Source organism: Bufo gargarizans, chromosome 7 (genome assembly GCF_014858855.1).
Source record: "Bufo gargarizans isolate SCDJY-AF-19 chromosome 7, ASM1485885v1, whole genome shotgun sequence".
Classification (NCBI taxonomy): domain Eukaryota; kingdom Metazoa; phylum Chordata; class Amphibia; order Anura; family Bufonidae; genus Bufo; species Bufo gargarizans.
This window is the reverse complement of record NC_058086.1, coordinates 58,386,564-58,394,884: the sequence shown is the minus strand read 5'-3', so window position 1 is coordinate 58,394,884 and position 8,321 is coordinate 58,386,564.

Genomic DNA, 8,321 nt, shown 5'->3' with positions numbered 1-8,321 from the left:
GTCTCCATGTGCTACCTGTCCTTGGTTAATCCCCATTCCCCTGGAGTGCCACAATATTTGAGACACTGGGCTGCTGAGCTAAATGTAGAAATGACTGAAACTAAAATACTGCGCATTCACACGCACTCCCATGGCTTCTCTAGATGCACTAGAATACAAGAACACTCATACAAAGTCCTCACACAATGGTATCAGACCCCAAAACAAATGTTCATCAGAGGCATGAGGCAGACTGACAGATGCTGGAGATGCCACGAAGACACGGGCACTCTATCGCATATTTTTGGGTTTTGCACGTAGATCCGCCCATTTTGGGACGGTGTCTTATTAACAATCCCAAAAATAACACATATCTGTGCCTCTTTGCCTCCCACTCTGGTGCTTTTGTGGCTCCCAACTTCTACGTTCTCACCCTCGAAAAAATGTCTTACCACTCATTTGCTACAGGCGGCCAGGCTGCTCATCCCGCAGAAGTGGCTGTGTACTGAACCTCCTACTGTGGACTCTTGGCTAACCAAAGTGGATCAAATATGCCTTATGGAGGAGCTAGCGAGTTGGGAGGCCAGGGACCACAGTAGTTACATGAAGCTTTGGACACCTTGGTTCCTGTTCAGACATGATCAGTCGAACTGGCAGCCTTTACACACGAACCCTAGTAACAAGTGAATTATAGTGTACAAACCATGATGTCAGGAACTATCTAGCGCCTAGGTATTTGAGGTGCTTTCGTAAGGCTAGAATAGCTTTCCACTCATTCCTAACCGCCATCAGTGCCCACCTTTTTCAGTTCTCTAAGTTCAGATTGGTGTCATGAACAGACCATACCTGACACACCCCCTCCTATCCCTTCCCAATCCCCCTCCCTATTTTTAGCTACCCCATTCCCTCTCCCCCCTACACTCTCACGTTAGCATATTTTATTGTTATTATACCAATGTCTATTGCAACCACATGCTCGGCTTACTGCAATGGATTGATGTCGAATTTATGCTGTTATATGTATCCCTTGTCCGTCTACACACTTTGGACCTAAGCATTGTAATTGGAACATATATTGTGTACTATGCTTCTTAATTGTCGAGAAAGAATTGTAACCTAATTGTAAATCATTTTAATCAGCTGTGGTATGCAACTCTCTGCTTTACAATAAAAAGAGAATTGACAAAGAGTTTGGGAATCAGTGCACAAGATATCCTCATGTCTCTCTCTTCAAGCGGGCTTGTCGAGAGGTCCAAATCAAGGAATGGCACTGACAAGAGCTCCCTGGAATATCCAAGTGAGCGATCATTTGTTTGCCAAGACTCTCCATGGTGGGAGGAAGGAGGATCAGGGTGAGGATTCTGTTGACCAGACTCTTGGCTACCAAGACTGGACTTTGTGGAAGATAGGGTGATGCTTAAACGACTGGAAGCATTATCTGCTGCAAGCCAACCGACCACCTGGTCGCACTGGTGTCACTTCGAGAGTGGTGTCCTGTGCCGCCCTGCAAACTGAGAAATTAAGCTAGGTATTGTGGATGAGTGTGTTTCTTGTGCTCTGGCAGCAGGCACAGTTTCACCGTGCCAAGGGCCACAGCCTCTGCATGCACCATCAGCAGCATGGCCACTTCCTCGTCCCTTACTGCTCGCCTTGAGCATACTAAATGGTATATATGCTTGCAAGTATGTCACACGTACAGTAGCGCAGGTTTTGTAAGTGTATGCACAAATAAATTAGACTGAAGATATTTAGGATGTGCAAACATTATACAGGAAATATGGGAGATTCAGCCCGCACAACCCTATGTAGGTGCAGATTGCTATGGCGAAATACAGATACAAACGCAAAAACACAAATGCAATCACACTCTGCAACCAGCACTCTGCCCTGCCTTTATGCTGGATGTTGAATAAGGCATTGGTGTACATTTTGGCCAAAGCGTAATAAGCCACTCACCACGTCAAGGTCGCCTTCATGAGTGGTCCCTAACACTAGTTCCTACCTGTTATGGGCCATGACAGCCACACAAAGTCCAAGGAGTGTAGGTACAGCATGCACGCCAAGCACACTCTGCTTTTAACCCCGTCCGATGCCATTACAGCTTTCATCGGATCCAGGGATGCAAGTACCAACATGCATGCTGAGCCCACTATATACTTCTCCTGGAGCCAAATGGCTACTGGTAGGTGCTATGTAAGAAGACTCAGTTTTATACTGACTTTAAAACCAGCCTCCAGGGCATACTAACTGGTCAGGTGTGCATGACTGCTTGGAGATTGCCACGCCTCCAATATATACTACAAAGAAAAAATATGGGGGATTCAGCCCGCACAACCCTATGCAGGTGCAGATAGCTATGGCGAAATACAGATACAAACGCAAAAACACAAATGCAGTCGCACTCTGCAACCAGCACTCTGCCCTGCCTTTATGCTGGATGTTGAATAAGGCATAGGGTTGTGCGGGCTGAATCCCCCATATTTTTTCTTTGTAGTATATATTGGAGGGGTGGCGATCTCCAAGCAGTCATGCACACCTGACCAGTTAGTATGCCCTGGAGGCTGGTTTTAAAGTCAGTATAAAACTGAGTCTGCTTACATAGCACCTACCAGTAGCCATTTGGCTCCAGGAGAAGTATATAGTGGGCTCAGCATGCATGTTGGTACTTGCATCCCTGGATCCGATGAAAGCTGTAATGGCACCGGACGGGGTTAAAAGCAGAGTGTGCTTGGCGTGCATGCTGTACCTACACTCCCTGGACTTTGTGTGGCTGTCATGGCCCATAACAGGTAGGAACTAGTGTTAGGGACTAGGGATGAGCGAACTCGAACTGTATAGTTCGGGTTCGTACCGAATTTTGGGGTGTCCGTGACACGGACCCGAACCCGGACATTTTCGTAAAAGTCCGGGTTCGGGTTCGGTGTTCGTCGCTTTCTTGGCGCTTTTGTGACGCTTTCTTGGCGCTTTTTGAAAGGCTGCAAAGCAGCCAATCAACAAGCGTCATACTACTTGCCCCAAGAGGCCATCACAGCCATGCCTACTATTGGCATGGCTGTGATTGGCCAGAGCACCATGTGACCCAGCCTCTATTTAAGCTGGAGTCACATAGCGCCGCCCGTCACTCTGCTCTGATTAGCGTAGGGAGAGGTTGCGGCTGCGACAGTAGGGCGAGATTAGGCAGATTAACTCCTCCAAAGGACTTGATTAACTGATCGATCTGCAGCTGTGGATCATTGAGCTGCTGATCCTCAATTGCTCACTGTTTTTAGGCTGCACAGACCGTTTGTCAGTCTCATTTTTCTGGGGTGATCGGCGGCCATTTTGTGTCTTGTGGTGCGCCAGCACAAGCTGCGACCAAGTGCATTTAACCCTCAATGGTGTGGTTGTTTTTTGGCTAAAGCCTACATCAGGGTGAAGCTGTCACACCAAGTGCATTTAACCAGCAATAGTCTGTTCATTTTTTGGCCATATACAAAATCAGGGGCAAGCTGCGCCTGTCACCAAGTGCATTTAACCCTCAATGGTGTGGTTGTTTTTTGGCTAAAGCCTACATCAGGGTGAAGCTGTCACACCAAGTGCATTTAACCAGCAATAGTCTGTTCATTTTTTGGCCATATACAAAATCAGGGGCAAGCTGCGCCTGTCACCAAGTGCATTTAACCCTCAATGGTGTGGTTGTTTTTTGGCTAAAGCCTACATCAGGGTGAAGCTGTCACACCAAGTGCATTTAACCAGCAATAGTCTGTTCATTTTTTGGCCATATACAAAATCAGGGGCAAGCTGCGCCTGTCACCAAGTGCATTTAACCCTCAATGGTGTGGTTGTTTTTTGGCTAAAGCCTACATCAGGGTGAAGCTGTCACACCAAGTGCATTTAACCAGCAATAGTCTGTTCATTTTTTGGCCATATCCCAGTCTAATTCTGTCACTAAATCCATACCGGTCACCCAGCGCCTAAATACTAGGCCTCAAATTTATATCCAGCTAAATCTGTCCCTAGTGCTGTAGCTGGGCGAGTTATTTAGTGTCCGTTCAAGCACATTTCTTGTTCTGGGTTGAAATACAATTCCCAATTTAGCAATTTCATAATTTAGTGGTTCCTGCTATATCAGAGCTCTTTGAAATCTATCCCAAAAAGGGTATATAATATTGAAGGTGCACATAGGGTCATTCAGAATAACTTCACACACACCCGCTACTGTGTATTTCCAAGTCTAATTCTGTCACTAAACCCATACCTGTCACCCAGCGCCTAAATACTAGGCCTCAAATTTAATTCCCTCTAAATCTCTCGTTACCCACCGCTGTACTGTTGTTGCTGGGCAAGATATTTAGTGTCCGTCAAAGCACATTTTTTGTTCTGGGTTGAAGTACAATTCCCAATTTAGCAATTTCATAATTTAGTGGTTTCTGCTATATCAGAGCTATTTGAAATCTATCCCAAAAAGGGTATATAATATTGAAGGTGCACATAGGGTCATTCAGAATAACTTCACACACACCCGCTACTGTGTATTTCCAAGTCTAATTCTGTCACTAAACCCATACCTGTCACCCAGCGCCTAAATACTAGGCCTCAAATTTAAATCCCTCTAAATCTCTCGTTACCGTTGTCCTGTTGTAGCTGGGAAAGTTATTTAGTGCCCGTCAAAGCACATTTTTTGTTCTGGGTTGAAGTACAATTCCCAATTTAGCAATTTCATAATTTAGTGGTTCCTGCTATATCAGAGCTATTTGAAATCTATCCCAAAAAGGGTATATAATATTGAAGGTGCACATAGGGTCATTCAGAATAACTTCACACACACCCGCTACTGTGTATTTCCAAGTCTAATTCTGTCACTAAATCCATACCGGTGACCCAGCGCCTAAATACTAGGCCTCAAATTTAATTCCCTCTAAATCTCTCGTTACCCACCGCTGTACTGTTGTTGCTGGGCAAGATATTTAGTGTCCGTCAAAGCACATTTTTTGTTCTGGGTTGAAGTACAATTCCCAATTTAGCAATTTCATAATTTAGTGGTTTCTGCTATATCAGAGCTATTTGAAATCTATCCCTAAAAGGGTATATAATATTGAAGGTGCACATAGGGTCATTCAGAATAACTTCACACACACCCGCTACTGTGTATTTCCAAGTCTAATTCTGTCACTAAATCCATACCGGTGACCCAGCGCCTAAATACTAGGCCTCAAATTTAAATCCCTCTAAATCTCTCGTTACCCACCGCTGTACTGTTGTTGCTGGGCAAGATATTTAGTGTCCGTCAAAGCACATTTTTTGTTCTGGGTTGAAGTACAATTCCCAATTTAGCAATTTCATAATTTAGTGGTTTCTGCTATATCAGAGCTATTTGAAATCTATCCCTAAAAGGGTATATAATATTGAAGGTGCACATAGGGTCATTCAGAATAACTTCACACACACGCTTCTGTGCATTTCCAAGTCTAATTCTGTCACTAAATCCATACCGGTGACCCAGCGCCTAAATACTAGGCCTCAAATTTAATTCCCTCTAAATCTCTCGTTACCCACCGCTGTACTGTTGTTGCTGGGCAAGATATTTAGTGTCCGTCAAAGCACATTTTTTGTTCTGGGTTGAAGTACAATTCCCAATTTAGCAATTTCATAATTTAGTGGTTTCTGCTATATCAGAGCTATTTGAAATCTATCCCTAAAAGGGTATATAATATTGAAGGTGCACATAGGGTCATTCAGAATAACTTCACACACACGCTTCTGTGCATTTCCAAGTCTAATTCTGTCACTAAATCCATACCGGTGACCCAGCGCCTAAATACTAGGCCTCAAATTTAAATCCCTCTAAATCTCTCGTTACCCACCACTGTACTGTTGTTGCTGGGCAAGATATTTAGTGTCCGTCAAAGCACATTTTTTGTTCTGGGTTGAAGTACAATTCCCAATTTAGCAATTTCATAATTTAGTGGTTTCTGCTATATCAGAGCTATTTGAAATCTATCCCTAAAAGGGTATATAATATTGAAGGTGCACATAGGGTCATTCAGAATAACTTCACACACACGCTTCTGTGCATTTCCAAGTCTAATTCTGTCACTAAATCCATACCGGTGACCCAGCGCCTAAATACTAGGCCTCAAATTTAAATCCCTCTAAATCTCTCGTTACCCACCGCTGTACTGTTGTTGCTGGGCAAGATATTTAGTGTCCGTCAAAGCACATTTTTTGTTCTGGGTTGAAGTACAATTCCCAATTTAGCAATTTCATAATTTAGTGGTTTCTGCTATATCAGAGCTATTTGAAATCTATCCCTAAAAGGGTATATAATATTGAAGGTGCACATAGGGTCATTCAGAATAACTTCACACACACGCTTCTGTGCATTTCCAAGTCTAATTCTGTCACTAAATCCATACCGGTGACCCAGCGCCTAAATACTAGGCCTCAAATTTAAATACCTCTAAATCTCTCGTTACCCACCGCTGTACTGTTGTTGCTGGGCAAGATATTTAGTGTCCGTCAAAGCACATTTTTTGTTCTGGGTTGAAGTACAATTCCCAATTTAGCAATTTCATAATTTAGTGGTTTCTGCTATATCAGAGCTATTTGAAATCTATCCCTAAAAGGGTATATAATATTGAAGGTGCACATAGGGTCATTCAGAATAACTTCACACACACGCTTCTGTGCATTTCCAAGTCTAATTCTGTCACTAAATCCATACCGGTGACCCAGCGCCTAAATACTAGGCCTCAAATTTAATTCCCTCTAAATCTCTCGTTACCCACCGGTGTACTGTTGTTGCTGGGCAAGATATTTAGTGTCCGTCAAAGCACATTTTTTGTTCTGGGTTGAAGTACAATTCCCAATTTAGCAATTTCATAATTTAGTGGTTTCTGCTATATCAGAGCTATTTGAAATCTATCCCTAAAAGGGTATATAATATTGAAGGTGCACATAGGGTCATTCAGAATAACTTCACACACACGCTTCTGTGCATTTCCAAGTCTAATTCTGTCACTAAATCCATACCGGTCACCCAGCGCCTAAATACTAGGCCTCAAATTTATATCCCGCTGAATTTGAATACAATACATTGGGCCAAATAATATATTTGTTGTTGTGGTGAACCATAACAATGAGAAAAACATCTAGTAAGGGACGCGGACGTGGACATGGTCGTGGTGGTGTTAGTGGACCCTCTGGTGCTGGGAGAGGACGTGGCCGTTCTGCCACATCCACACGTCCTAGTGTACCAACTACCTCAGGTCCCAGTAGCCGCCAGAATTTACAGCGATATATGGTGGGGCCCAATGCCGTTCTAAGGATGGTAAGGCCTGAGCAGGTACAGGCATTAGTCAATTGGGTGGCCGACAGTGGATCCAGCACGTTCACATTATCTCCCACCCAGTCTTCTGCAGAAAGCGCACAGATGGCGCCTGAAAACCAACCCCATCAGTCTGTCACATCACCCCCATGCATACCAGGGAAACTGTCTCAGCCTCAAGTTATGCAGCAGTCTCTTATGCTGTTTGAAGACTCCGCTGGCAGGGTTTCCCAAGGGCATCCACCTAGCCCTTCCCCAGCGGTGAAAGACATAGAATGCACTGACGCACAACCACTTATGTTTCCTGATGATGAGGACATGGGAATACCACCTCAGCATGTCTCTGATGATGACGAAACACAGGTGCCAACTGCTGCGTCTTTCTGCAGTGTGCAGACTGAACAGGAGGTCAGGGATCAAGACTGGGTGGAAGACGATGCAGGGGACGATGAGGTCCTAGACCCCACATGGAATGAAGGTCGTGCCACTGACTTTCACAGTTCGGAGGAAGAGGCAGTGGTGAGACCGAGCCAACAGCGTAGCAAAAGAGGGAGCAGTGGGCAAAAGCAGAACACCCGCCGCCAAGAGACTCCGCCTGCTACTGACCGCCGCCATCTGGGACCGAGCACCCCAAAGGCAGCTTCAAGGAGTTCCCTGGCATGGCACTTCTTCAAACAATGTGCTGACGACAAGACCCGAGTGGTTTGCACGCTGTGCCATCAGAGCCTGAAGCGAGGCATTAACGTTCTGAACCTGAGCACAACCTGCATGACCAGGCACCTGCATGCAAAGCATGAACTGCAGTGGAGTAAACACCTTAAAACCAAGGAAGTCACTCAGGCTCCCCCTGCTACCTCTTCTGCTGCTGCCGCCTCGGCCTATTCTGCTGCTGCCGCCTCGGCCTCTTCCTCCGCCTCTGGAGGAACGTTGGCACCTGCCGCCCAGCAAACAGGGGATGTACCACCAACACCACCACCACCACCTCCGTCACCAAGCGTCTCAACCATGTCACACGCCAGCGTTCAGCTCTCCATCT